The 14,602-nt window shown below is 39.2% G+C and overlaps 1 protein-coding gene across 4 annotated transcripts in view; it reads left to right on the plus strand.

Moving 5' to 3' along the window:
* Positions 1–729: 729 nt before the first annotated feature.
* LOC115563825 (uncharacterized) overlaps positions 730–14,602 on the plus strand; it is a 78,745-nt gene continuing 64,872 nt past the window's right edge. Inside the window, exon 1 of one of the 4 annotated variants that reach the window (XM_089257409.1) lies at positions 730–750. The gene's annotated coding sequence lies outside the window, so the exon portion shown is untranslated. Of the gene's footprint in view, positions 751–11,256; positions 11,787–14,602 lie in introns of those variants that run through there. The other 3 variants (XM_089257408.1, XM_089257407.1, XM_089257410.1) reach the window with 3 other exon arrangements.

The following is a 14,602-nucleotide window of genomic DNA, read 5'->3' on the forward strand; positions in this document are numbered from 1 at the left end:
TATTTCTGTTGAGCATTTGCCTCCTTTTAATTGTATGGTAAATATTATAGCTCTGCTGCTCGACTTGGTTTATTTGGTAAATATTTATTAAATAGTAGTTATATTTGTATGGTGTCAAAAATTTAATTGTGCTATTTATTTGTGTGTGAATGTGTGCAGCACTTTATTTATTTGCTAACAGTAAACAAATACATAATCTAATTGCGCTAAAATTCTTTTATGTTTTAATTTTTTTAATCTATTTTAGAAATTTCAACTGATCAGCTGCTGTGCAAATGCAAATAACACAAATTTAAATCAAAGCAAACATCAACTTCAATATCAACGCTTACATTAGCTGTACTGCTTTCTCTACGGTTAAAGGCCCCTTGCTGCCTGCCTTTACACATGCGCTCTCATTCGTGTGCACTGAACGCAAATGAATGGCTGTTAATGCTGCACATGTATGTATGTGTGACTGAGCAGCACGTCAGCTACTCTTGCTCTCTGCCATCACACCATCAACAATCTCTTAAGCGGATAAATGTTTCCATTGCGCTCCCTTCGAGTCTGACTTACGATCTACAACTGCTGTGCGCGCAAATTTGTGGTCTGTTTGAGAGTGTACTCTTCCGCTCTGATGCTCAGTGCTTAAAGACATGCAGTTATGTATGTATGTGCACGTGTATGGATGCTTGGGAGCTTAATTTCTCTACTCTAACTTAACATTTGCATAAGGTCTCATCATTTCGACACATAATATGTAACAAAGTAAGTAAATAATAGTTTTACTTAAGACTTTATTTGTTTACTAATTCACCTTCATTTAATTTTTATGACAAACTTTTATTAGGCCCTCTGCACAATTCTTTTATGAGTTTGTACCAGCTGTTTTGGTCAGCTTTCTATTTATTTATAGTGCTTTTTGGGATGGGCTCGTATGTAAATGAGCTATTTGGTGGTTTATGGCAACGGGCGCATGTTTTTGCACACGAACGGAATTCAAATGCGGTTTCAAATCTGCATTAACTATTGCAATTAGTGCAAAATTTCGCATAAATTATGTAAAGAATAGTTTTTAGTGCCAATATTCTATGAACTACTAAAGCTACAACTACTGCAACGGGAATGTTGTGGAAATGTTTGAAAATGTGTTGCACTCAGCGAGTGATACGTAGAGTTAAATACATACATATATACTGCTCTTGTAGTATATATTTATATATACATATGTATGTACATTGTATGCTTGTAAGGGGTGTTTGTTTTGGAGGCGTGGCCGGTGGAACACAACAAACTAAATGCCACTTGCCAACTAACTGCATAATGCAATTGAATTTAACATTTAATGATGGCTTTTTCTGACACTCTAATTTCCTCTTTTTGCGAGGGTTCTCTCAGTTGGTCAGGCTCGTTGAGAAAAGTGTGGAAAAACAGAGCGAGAGAATTCATTTTGAAGTGAAACAGCTCGTACCAATTATGGGAAATTGATGGAATTAAAAGAGAAATTTTAAAAATTTTTTGTAATAATAATAATTATAATAATCGTAACCAATTATTTTAAAATTTAAGAAATTGATTTGTTTTTAAACGCACATTAAAAAAATATGTGTACCTATTTATAATTTCTTTAATAATTTTGTATTTACAGTAGAATGAATATATGTTTTTATGAAACTTGAAAAAGAGAAACTATCAATAATATTTCAAAATTATATAAAACAATTTTTTAATAAAATCTAATTTCATTTGCACTTTTACTGCAATTTGTATTTTTGCGAATTAAATTTTTAAGAACAAAATAAAAATATGTATTTCTTAAAATATATATATTTCTTAAATACTTGATGAGATTTTAAATTGAATATTATTTGGCTTATGTTTTTAACTAATAGATTATATTAAATTACCCATAAAATTTTTTTTTTTTATTCATGATGGATATTATATATAAAAATAAAGTTTAAATATAAAGTAAAGTAAAGTAAAGTAAACTAAAATATTTAAAATTATTAATACGCCAAAAAAAATTGTAGAAAAACATTTTTATTTATTTTATTTTGTTATTTATTATTATCTTATTTTTAAATGTTTTATTTTATTATTAATTTTATTGAAAATTGGGAGCGTCTGGCATTCGTCCTTTTTTTTTTTATTTGTTTTTTTTTTTTTTTTTTTAATGTCTTTTCACCTTGCCAGGAGACCCTTTGTAGAACCGTTAGTTATATATGTTTATATAAAGGGTATATGTATAAGTATATTTATAAATATAATTGGGCCGTGTTGTATTACCTTTTGGCGTCGCGTTGATTGTTTTGCTGTTGTTTGTTGTAAATTTACGTTTAGATGTGCAATTAAATTTTAATTAGCCTGTCTCTTCTATTGGCTGTTGCCAATGCCAATTTTCCAACAATTTCCATTTCCATTTTCGATTCGATTTCGATTTCTATTTCCATTTCGGGGTCTACGGTGCGGCAAATAGATTTCTATTTAAACCTGTTTCATTTGGGCCTTGATGCGCTTAGAGCAGCTTATGCACTTGATGTGGCCTGTTCTTTAGTTGGCTATTTTTGTTATTAGTGCCTGTCCGCCCCCATGCCCCTCCCCCTATTTCAACTGTAACTGTACGCCATTTACCTGTAATCAATTAATTCATTATTATTCGCTTTTGCTATTGCTCAAAATCCGGGCACTTTGCTTTACTGCATGTTGAAGTAGTTTTCATTATTGGCCTTCCAGGTGGACGTAGGTGGACACAGGTGGGCGTCGGTGGGCGTGGGTGAGTGTGCATTAACATATAACAGCCAGCATTGCAAACTTGTTAGCAAGGTCATTTGCTACCCGCTTTGGCTGCCCTTTTTCTCTCGCTTTTTTGTTGCCCTTTTGTTTCAGCAACTCTCCGGGGTAACATTTCCAAGCAGATAGCCCCAAAAAACAAACTGGGCCAAAAACAATCTTTCGACATCTACTGAAGGCTTTGTCCAGAGCTTTGCTTTATGCTTAGCCCAAAAAGGAAAACGGGCAAACACACAAAAATCTATCAAACTTGGGCACGTTAAAATAAAAATATAATAAGGGCTTAAACTCAAAATTTGACATTTGTATGTTGTAATAAATATATTTTAACTCTTTGAACTTTAAGCCAAAATTTGTGGTAAATTATTTATCGATTAAAAACATAATCGAAATGCAGTAATAAAATTATATATGCAACATCTTTGGAGCTAGAGTCGCCAAATTTGAAATGTAGATTTATAAGTACTTAATAGAATTTCGGGTTTTCTTATAGTTCACCCCCATCCCTAAATTCACCCTCTCGCGCTTTAATTCACCAAAAGGCGTATTTCAAATACTAGACACTTGTGCTTTGGCAGATGAATGCATCTCAATGTTATAATCACGATCTGAAAGTTTAATGAATACGCCATCCGTCAAGTGTCATATCATTCAGCTTCTGTCATGCAGTCTGATCGCAGCTTGTGCCGTAAATTCCCTAGAAGACCTAAAATAAGAGCATTTATATTTCTGTGAGCCATTAATATGTTGTCTATTTCATGAGCAATTCATTCATATTATTATTTGGCATTAAAGTACCTTACACCATGTCTCGTAGCATTCAGCTTTTGTCATGCAGCTGCCCTAACTGAAGATTCAAGTTTTGTTTTTTCCACATTCACTAGAAGAGTTGGCCCATAGTTACAGAGGCATTCATGAGGCTATGCTTTCTTTTCTGAACGAAATTTTGAAATGTTGATCAATATTTCCACAAGTTTTATTAATACACCTTCCATTGAGTGTTGTAGCATTCAGCTTTTGTCATTCAGATGCCTTAACTCCAATTTCAAGTTTTGTTTCAGTAACATTCACTAGAAGTGTGGAGCTTAGTTTCTTAATCATGCTCTTACTCTATGCTCTTTATTTAGCGAGCAAATTCCAATAAATATTTCTACAAGTTTCATAGATGTACCATCCATCGAGTTTCATATCATTCAGCTTCTGCCATGCAGTCTTAGAATATTTAGCTTCTGCCATAAATTCGCTAGAAGTTCTAAACTAAGAGGAGCATTTATATTTCTGTAAATCATGAATATGTTTTCTATTTCATGAACAATGAATTATTATTATTCAGTCTTTGGCATTGATGTATCCTACATTGAGTCTTGTAGCTTTCAGCTTTTGTCATGCAGCTGCCTTAACTAAATCTTTGTGGCAGATGCATGCATTTCAATGCTGTCAATACGATCTGCAAGTTTCACGATTTTCCTGCCTCTTTAAATCTATTTCTCCCTATGATTCCATCTCCATTGCTATCATTTTTCTCTTTTCATAAGCTTTCCCAATTTTTCCCTTTTCTTCCCTTCCTCTCTTCTTCTTTGTAACTTTCTGCGCAGGAGGTACGGAAGCACCAAAATAGACAGAGAACGCGAGAGAAAGAAGGAAGGCTGGGACAAAGATAGAAACGAATCTATATCAAGATTATTATCTTTAACTCTCCTCTCTAGTTCTCTGTCTTTTTGTCAATCTAGCTATTGATATCTCCATACTTCTTATCGCTTTTTTCCGTGCTCCATTACCTTACTCTTACCCTTTCTCATTATTTCTATTTCTCATCCTCATCCTCACTCCTTAAATTTCAATTATTGTCTGTCTTTATTTTCCGACTTTAGACTCTCATTCTCCCTCTCTTTATCACTCTAGGACTTCTTATCAACTTCTTTTACAAACTTTTCAAATATTAACACACTTTCAATAAGCTCTTGCCCTCTCTCCCTCTCCCTCTCTCTCTCTCTCTCTCTCACACACACACATTTGAAGAGATTTGATTGGGGTTAATAATACAGTCAAAGTTAATGCATGTGGGTACTCAACATATCATTAACTTCACTCGTACCGCCCGCCATCCAAAGTTTTGTCATTGTTGTTGTTTTTGCTTTGCTTTTTGACTTGATTGTTGAGCGCTTAAAACGTTTTGTGACCAAAAAACTTTTGCACATAAACGTTCAACTCCTGGGCACCCCCTTTGGTCCGCTCTTTTCACACTCCTCAGCTCTCCCCTTTCCCCTTCACCCCTGACCTTAGCTTGCTTTGGCTGTGCTTGTTAAACGCTCTCGGTGTTTTGTTCTTTCTCCCTCTCCCATTCGCGTTTCTCTCGCATTTCGCTTCGCATCGAATGTTGTTTTTTATTGTCGCTGGCTGTTGCCGTTTTCATTACATTAAACTCCTGCCACGCCCCAACTCCAAGCCTCCCCACTCCAATGCTTAGCCACTTTTATGCAGCTGTTTTACTGCAGCGCCGGCCGTTGATTCCAACTGTTTGCCGCAGCAGCTTTTGCTGATCCAGCTGCTAATACCCAATCGTCGCCCCCCCCCCCCCCCCACGCCCCTGTTTTCAACTGCGAAACTCCTTAGACAGGTGTACTGAAGTTAGTAGTAGTCGAAGTTCAATGAGGAAATAAAAAAGAGAGCCAAAGTGAAGCGAAAGAGCTAAGGCAATCGCAATCGAGCTGAGTTGGCTGAAACGCAACCAATTGCCAACTATTTGAACAGCTTCCTGCTGTGCCCCAGCCTGTCGAGCTTCCTCCCCGACTCGCCCGCCCCAATCAATGGGCATATGATAGGAAACAGTTGTTGCCAGACTGTTGCCAGTTGCCAGTTGTCAGTCGACCGCTTTTCGTCAGCTGAAGGCGCCTTTTTATAAACCTATGAAATATACACGGAACTCCCACCAGGTAGACCACGCCCCCATCCGCCTACTCCGTTCATTTAAGAGGAAAATCTCTACGAGCACGCACGTAACCTTTTCTCAAAGCGATCGATGGCCAAGGGCGCGCCTAGAGACGACGGAGGGCTGTGCGAGAGGGGGGTGGGGGTGGCGATGGAAGAGGGACGCAGTATAAATCTGGAGTGTGAGCCCCGGCACTGTCAACGGGCTGTTTGGCAACCTTTTTAAGCAACTGCAACTGCGAGGGCTGCCCATAAATATGGGCTGAATAAATATTTGTGAGGGATTCAAAATATTAATATATAAAATAAATTCTTTGGGTTTGCTGATGTGTAGGAGGGGTCTACCAGATGCTTGGAAAGCTATATAATATATTATTTGGCGAAAATATATAAAACTTTATTTACATACAGATTTAATGAATTGTAAATACTTTTGTTAACTTCTTTAATAGAAGAAGTCAGATGATTTTTTTTTTTTTTTCATAAAATCAACAACTTTTTAGATTTATTTCAAGAGTTATATATTTGTTGGGATGTTTATTATAAAAAATATATATTTATATATAGATGAATATTCCAAAAATTGATTTAATTTTTTTTTAAATCCTTCATTTTAGCATGTGAATATTACTTACTTTGCATGCTCTATATAATAAAAAAATAAATAAAATAAAATAAAATAAAATAAACAAAAGGGTCGGAGAATAATTCAAATTAACATATAAATTAATAATAATAAAACATATAGATAAATTGAAGTAGATATAGGCCGGCACAGTCAGGCGGCAGACGAACAGGCTCATGCACGGACGGACAAAATGATCAACAGATAAAGTATAACAGGCGGGCTTACTAAAAGACTTCTGTAAGGCTTTATTATTGATTCTGCTCCTGAAGGTTAATATATATGTATATAGACTCAGCTCTCGTTAAATTCATTAAATCAAAAGTAATATATTTAGTAAGACCAGATATTTATTTAAGTTTTATTTACCTTAATCCACTTGTCTCAATTTATTAATTTAATTTTTTTTTTTAAAACTTACTCTTACATTTTTCTTGTCAAAATGAAATCCCAAACTAAACAGTAAAAATTTATATTATTTTATTATTTATTTGCTACTTTCTATTATTATTACTTTTTTTTTGCCACATTTAATGCTTGCCCCAACTCATCTTACCACCCTCATGCAAGTTTGGGTCCTGCTTATGTTTTGGTTTATATTATTTTTGGGCCCATTCTCATTCTCATTCTCGGTCTCGGACTTGTCCTCGTCCTCGTCCTGAGCTTTGGGCTCGTTCTAAAAGATTTATGTGCGTAAATTTCATGCTGACGGCATCAGGTGATTTAACACTTTAGATAACTTGCAACAGTTTATAGTCGAGGCCCAGACAAAGCCCCCTCGCCCCAAACTACCCCCATATACACAGCCTAACAAAACAAGCAAACAAGTTTCTTGGAATGGGCCGGACAAAAGTTGTGTATTTTTATTATTTTATTTTATTGCGCTTACATCTTTAAATATGTTTGTTGTTGCCAAAAAAAAAAAAAAGCTCCGTCCTCTGTCCCTCTTCGGATTCCTCCCACTCCCCTAGCTCGATCCCTGTCGTGGCACGTTTTGGGGGATGGAATTGATGTGTCTTTTGGGGTCATAAAAATTACAAAAATTTCTTTCGCCTCTTTGGCCCGATTGTGCGTGCGTGTGTGTGTGTGTATGTGTGTGTGTGCGTGTGTATGTGTGTGCGATTGAGCGGCCATTGGGCCCGAAAGTCCCTTCCAGAGATAGCCAGCGAGCGATATAAATTATATTGAGCGCTTTGAATTAGTTTTTTATGTGGCACTCATGTAGTGAGAAATGAAATTAGATACGTGCTGGCCGGGGAGTTCATTTGTGCAACACTGTGATTTCGATAGCCCAATCAAAGCGAAAACACCCAAAATGAAACAAAAGAGAGAACATCTAACACAACATAAATAAATAAATAAATAAACAAAATGAAATAAATCGTTAATTCATGTGGCGAAAATTGCAGAGATATAATTATGTGTATTTGTATTTTATAATTATAGGTATCGACTGCAATATTAATTGATTGAAAGGTATACGTTGTAGATTGGATGGATAGGTCGGGCAATTATAATCGACTGAGACTGCAGGCTTGAGGCTGAGGTTTGATTAGTCAGGCTTATGGCTTGAGCTAGAAGCGTGAGGCTTGGGGCTTTAAGCTGACTTGGTTTAAGGCTAACGCTTGATCAGGCTCGACAATGAGGGTCAAGGCTTGACTGTGAAGTTTGAGACTGAGGCTTGAGTCGGTGTTTGAGGCTTGAGACTGAGGACTGAGACAGATTGAGGCTGAGGTATGATTCTTAGTCTGATTCTGAGGATGAAGTTGACGGTGTCTTCACTCTACACTGACGCTTGAGGTTAGAGGCTGCGGTTTGAGACTGAGAGGCGTGATGCCGGGGCTTACGACTGATACATAAGCTTGAGGTTAAGGATATCTCGGCTTGAGGTTTGAGGCTGAGGCCTTGAAGTTAGAGTCTGAGGTTGAAACTGCGGCGCAAGCTGTCTAGGCTCGACACTGATGCTTGAGAGTTGAGACGGAGACTGAGGCGTGATGCTGAGGCTTTCGATTGATAAGGTAAGGTTGAGGTTGAGGATGTCTCGGCTTGGCTCGACGCAGACGCTTGGGGTTTGAGACTGCGGTTAGAGGTTTGATACTGAGGCTTGATGTTTGGATTTGAGACTGAGCCATGATACCAGTGCCATGAGTTGGGGTTGAGGCTGATGATTCATGCTGTCTTGACTACACACTGATGTTAGAGACTGAGGCTTGAGGGTGCTGAAAGAAGCTTGAGGTTTGAGACTTAAAGCCTACGGTGTGTTTGATGCCGGGTCTGTCGTGGCTCGACGCTGTCGACTTACGCATGACACTTGCAGTTAAAGCTGTGTCCAAATTTTTTGGCTTCGCACCGAGGAGACCGAGGTTCAGTTTGCGGTTGATACGAGTCTCTTATCTAATCTAAGCTCAGTTTATTTTGATTGTTTTTCAATAATTTCCCTGTCCATTTTCTGTTATCTGTTACATGCTATATTTTATCTTGATATTTCAGAAAAAATCCACTGGGGAGAATTCGGAATTTCGGAGCGTGAAATTTCTGTTTCTCCAAAACAGAAAAACTACATATATGTGTCTTTTCACAGCTTCACTCAGGCTTTCTCCCTCACCAACCCATCTCAACTGTTGCACAATTGCACTTCTCATGTTAATGCCTCTCGAATGTTAAGAGAATAAGGAATTTTAGTGCGGATAAATCTCTGGCCACTTACTTTCAGCCACATGTGTATGTATGCACACACATTTCGTAGATATCCCAGCGCTTTAATCTTCTTTCGATTTTGTCCTTCAAGTGTGCACATTAAATGTTTAGCTGGCTGCACAATGCACCACAATTTGCAATGCTGCGAATCCTTTGGGGTTTTCGCCCAGCTAGTCCTGGGAGCCGGGCGCAACTTTGCAATCGAAGCACAACAATGGGAAGCAATTACCAAAAAAAAAAAAATAAAAACGAAAAAAAAAATAGTAAAAATTCTAGTAGAGAGTGTTAAGGGGGAGAAAGAAAGAAAAAAAATTGAACACGAAAAGGGCAAAGCGCGAAAAGGAAGTGAAAGAGCGAAAATAACATCGAATTGTTAAGAAACTGCAAACTGCAAATCCATTAAACCACAACAAGCTGGGGGGAACTGCGACTACAGCCTAGAACGTAGGTAGAGCATGCCCAACAGAAGGAGAGAGTGAAGCAGAGAGACAGAGAGAGAGATAGCGATGGGTATAGTGTAAGAGTTTTAAATTGTCTTCCACACGGGGCGCTCAGCTTGGCAGCTGGACACACAATTGACTGAAAATTGCAAAATTTGCAAATGTTCAGTCCGACGGGGATTAGCTCTTAAGACTATCGCACATAACGGTATTTCTATATGCATATATATATATATATATAGTGGAAAAAATATGCTCTACGGAGCAAAAGGATTTCGATTTATAAGCTGAAGGCACTTAGAGACTATAAAGTGGATTATATATGCTCGTATACTTGAAGGTCCTACGGGATTGAAATGAATTACGCTAAGATTGACTAGGTTCAGCGAAGAATATAGAAAATATAGTTTGGAGTTGTACATAATATAATTTAATTATATATTAACTATAATTAAATGTAGATCAGTGAAATAACTAAATGTAGTATGGTGGGGTACTAGAAGAGAGTTCAGAGTTCTACCCGGACCACAATTAATAATTTTGTTTACAAATATAGAATACTTCAGGCTTTTCTCAAGCTGCCGCGTCTAATAACCATCTTTGGTCATCGTCTCCGTTTTTTCGCTTTCTTTCATTCAGAATATTTCAGTATATAAATATGCACATATCTATATCAATCATATATCTCCCTTCTTCATCTCAGTACAAGCTAAATTCCTAGGCAAACATCTGTTTTGATCCCAATTGAGCATCGAAATAAATCGCTTAAAGTCCTTAAATTCATTCGCTTGACCAATGCAGCTAACCGCAATTTCTACCTCATCTCGAGTCCACGGCAATTTCTTGAGCTCCGCCCGAAACGAAACGAAATTCGATGAGCCACCCAACTATGAAAAATTTACCCTTTGCAGCAACCCATTTATTTGTCTGTTGGTTTGGGAGCTGCCATCATATCTTAGCATGCGGTTAGAAGTTGCTCTGCCTCAGCTCTACTATATCTTGGCTGCTCCTCTTCTTCTTCGAGCTACCTTAAAAATTAATTGAAACATCACTACCGGCTAATATTGTATATTAAAAACCAAGCAGCAACAGCAACAGCAACAGCAACAACAACGAATGCTTTGAGCATAAAACATGCAATGGCCAAAAGAGACGAGCACAAACTTTATAGGTTAGCTGGGGATGGGGAATGTGGCGCTGGGTGGTGAGGAGGGAACTTGCAAATTGCCTGGGTGCGTGGCCATTTGTCAGTCTTAGTGCCCGGGGCTAGAAATGTTTTACAATAAATTCGACGAACATTTTGGGTTTTCGAGTTTATTAGCTGTCGGCCGGCACCTGCGGTCAAAGGGCACATAACAACACACACACAGCACGCCTTGCACACTTCACTCCACTTCAATCAACTAGTCCCCCGTCCAGTCTACCACCCCTGGCCCTTCCACTCCCATGCCCACACCACACAGCTCACATTCATTCATCTTCATTGTCAAAGCGTCGTCAAATCAGTGTCCGGTTTTTTGAATCTCCAGCTGGACAGCGGGGCATTGCCAGCTCATAATGTTTAACCGTTATGCAATGCGCATGCTCTCACACTCTTCGCTGCTCTCTTCGCGGCGCTCTCACGGTAAATGCGGCTCATTGCATTTTTGGCACGTTTCACGTTCGTCTGTTGCGCCTAGGACAATGTTTTCTTGATTGTATGCCATTCGGCTGTGTCGCCGTCGTGTCGGCTTCGTGGGTGTACTAAAAATGCACGAAGTCCACGGCGAAGGTCGTCGGCCATAAAATGCGCATAATGTTGTGCGGATGTGTCAGTACACGTTTGTTTTTTGGCGCGGCAGCAGTTGGCGGCAGCGGCAAGTCGCAACCGTTTGACGTAAGCGTGAACGTGAACGTGAACGTGAACGTAGACGTTTAACGTAGACGCGCGCGCGTTCGTTACCTTTTTGGTCGGCATGCGGTGAACGTGAATGCGTGGATGTGGCGTTTCAATTATAGCGGTACAAAGAAATCGCCCAAGATATTTCAAGGCACACAGCGTGATTATTGTTTATTGTCTGCATATATGAGTGTGTGTGTGTGTGTGTGTGTGTATGTGTGTGATTGTATATGAATGCGTGAGTGAGCGTGTGCAAGTGTAAAGTGCTAAAGTGAAGTGCTCTTCAAACTGTAACAGCAGCCCACACTTAAATACTTGTACTATATGCAACAACTGGATACGGATACGCGCGTCTCGCTTTAAGCACAAAGCAAACCAGCCAAACAGCAGCCAGCCAGCCAGGCAGTCGGCCAGCCAGCGGAAGAGACAGACAGACAAGTAGGTACCGTAACGTAACGATTGATGCTGCCTCCTTATCGTCCCCCCCATGACGGTCCCGCTAAAAGTTCAATTTCCTGCGTTTCTTTAATTGAAGCGCAATGCACACACACACACTCACTAACACACACACGCAAGCACAACTCGACACCAGGGCAGGGGAAGTGCGATGAAGAGAGATGACGGCTGCCGTCGTCGTCTACTGGGCGTTTGACTCTTGGTCAGTCATTAGTCATTTGCTCATTTCCGCAATAGTAGCCGGACGCACAGCACTTGTCAGCCAATAAACAAGCGACGGCTGCGACAGGCGAGCGTATGAGTGACGAGGATGGAGATGGGATGGGAGATGGGAGAGTAGCGAACGGAGTGCAGGAAGAGCTGGAGAGTTGCGGTTCTTAATGTGTGCTGCACAAATATGAATGAAAAGCTCATGGCGTAAGGCAATCTCTTATATTGAGCTGGTCAGGGCTGGACTGAGAGTGTGAGTGTGAGTGTGAATGTGAATGTGGGTGTGCATGTGAATGAGTGTATTGACTTGCCTTTGGCGTGCTAAAAATTTACAGTTTCAGTTCGCTTGCAGATTTGAAATGAATTTCTGCGTAAGTTTATTTTTTGTTCATTTATCATTTAAAGTTGACCACCTAATTGGAGTGTATACATATATATATATATATATTTTCTATATTTTTTCATTGGTTTGTTATATGCATATTACGTATACGTATTGTGACATCTTACCACAGAATGAAATTAAAATGAAATTTATCATTTGGTAACATTCGAGAGAGAGCTTTATGGCTTTTGACACATATGACATATTTGCCCAGTTGATATCGCTCTGATTGTTGTCAGCGCAAGTGGAACGCCGCTGTAGACCTGGCTAACTGGGATATGTGTCACACATTCATTTTGCAATACAATAAACCACGTGAAGACAACGCCAGCAAATGCTGCATAGGTGCGAAGCAGAGAAGAAAAACAAAATGAAACGAGAAGAAGCAGAAGCAGCAACAGCAGCAGCGCAACAGAGATGTTTGTGTTAACAATGGAGGAGTGGCTGTCCAGCAGCAGCAACAGCAGCAGCACCATCCACTTCTGCAAGTACTCAAGCCGCCCTCGTCCCTCCCACCCTTCTTCGTGCCACCTAACCCAGTTTTGTTGATGCCGCTTCATGGCCTACCTCTCGCCATTGCCGTTATATTTGCTTTTTATGGCCTGACTGACTGGCCGCAAAACGACGAAGACAAACCTCAGCTTTAGTATGCACCCATCTCCCTCTCTCCCTCTCACCCGCCCTCGCCCACTGCCCACCTCTCGCTCGCACTCGCAGCAGCAGCGCTTTGATGGAACTTGTTTTGTAATTGTTTTTGTGTCGAGCTGCATGACATGTTGTTGTTCTTCTTCTTCTTGCTGCTGTCGTTGTTGTTGTTGGCAATTCCATTTTTTTTTCGGCTTTTTCTTATCGTCCAACGTCCGTTGGAATTCCCAAAGAATTCCTGCTCTCAGCTCTCAGCCAGCCCCGAAGCCATTGTCACGTAAATCTCTGACTGGAATTAGCCTCGTTGACAAAAATATGCCTGCTTACACATTATTTGTGCAAACAAATAGACATGGACTACAGTTCTAATGACGGAAAGCGGTCGCAGTACAGTTGGTCGAGGAGGGGGAGCCGGGTTACTAAGGGACGCCAGTGAAATTTGCATGGGAACTGCGACAGTTGCTTCATTGCTATAGTTGTTGTTGTTGTTGTTGTTGCTGTTGTCGTTGTTGATTCGGGTTTTTGGGATTTGTTCTTTGCTCTTGACAGTAGTTTATGTCGCCAACCCAGCTCTATAACTGTTGTTTTGTTTTTATTGATCTGTTTATGCTTTTTTGGCCTCTGGACAATGCGGCAAACTATGTGGAAATAAATAAAAGAGAAAATGAATCAAACTGAAAGAGCAGGAAAAGTTTGATATTTTCTATGCTAGACACATATAAATTACGCTCTGAGACTATACTAGGTAAAACTGAACTATTTTGATGGGAATAAGAAGAATCTGATTATAGAATATTATACAAATTTTTAAAGATAGTGAAAAGATAGGTATATAGGTTTATTCGTAATATCTTTTCTTACGTCTGAGTTTACATAAAATTCATTTTGAGCATATATAAACTTGAACTTGCTACATAAACCCTTTAAAAATTAATTTCGCACCATGAAAGAGTATTACGTAGTCATGATCGCCCGCTAGCGCTATTCTTACTCTTCATCTTCCTTTCATTGTGGTTTCTCATCTTGTAAATAGAATAAAGAAGGAAAACCTTATCGGTTGATAAGGGTTAAATCGTTCGCACCGAGAGACGAAGCAAAAAGGTCTGCTCAACTCAGACAAGCGTGAAAATTATAATAAACTGAGTCTTCTGCCTATTATTATTATTATTTTTTTTTTTTTTTTTCGGTGCAAACAACTCCCACTCCGCTTCATACCTGAAATGCCATTGTCTCAAACTCAAAGTCAGTGTGCAAAGTATTTTGTTTCTTGGTTACGTCTGGTTTATTGCAGCTAATTAACATTTCATAAACAAATAAATACCAGCCAGAGGCTTCTGGGCCTTTGGGTGCTGTCTGTCAAAACTGAGCATCAGAAGCTCGGAGCTGACTCAGACTGAGACTTTGATATGTGTGGTGGGTGTTAATCAAAGACTTGGAAACGTTTTTGACTGTAGCTCTTCCGTCCCCCCGCACAATGGGACTCTCTAAATGTCAGATGGCATTTTGACTTTTAGCCAATTTCCAAATTGTTGGCTTTAGGACTTGTATTCGTTAAATAAATC

The sequence above is a fragment of the Drosophila navojoa genome, chromosome 3, assembly GCF_054131105.1.
Source record: "Drosophila navojoa isolate 15081-1374.11 chromosome 3, UAZ_NAV_1.0, whole genome shotgun sequence".
NCBI classification, from domain to species: Eukaryota; Metazoa; Arthropoda; class Insecta; order Diptera; family Drosophilidae; genus Drosophila; species Drosophila navojoa.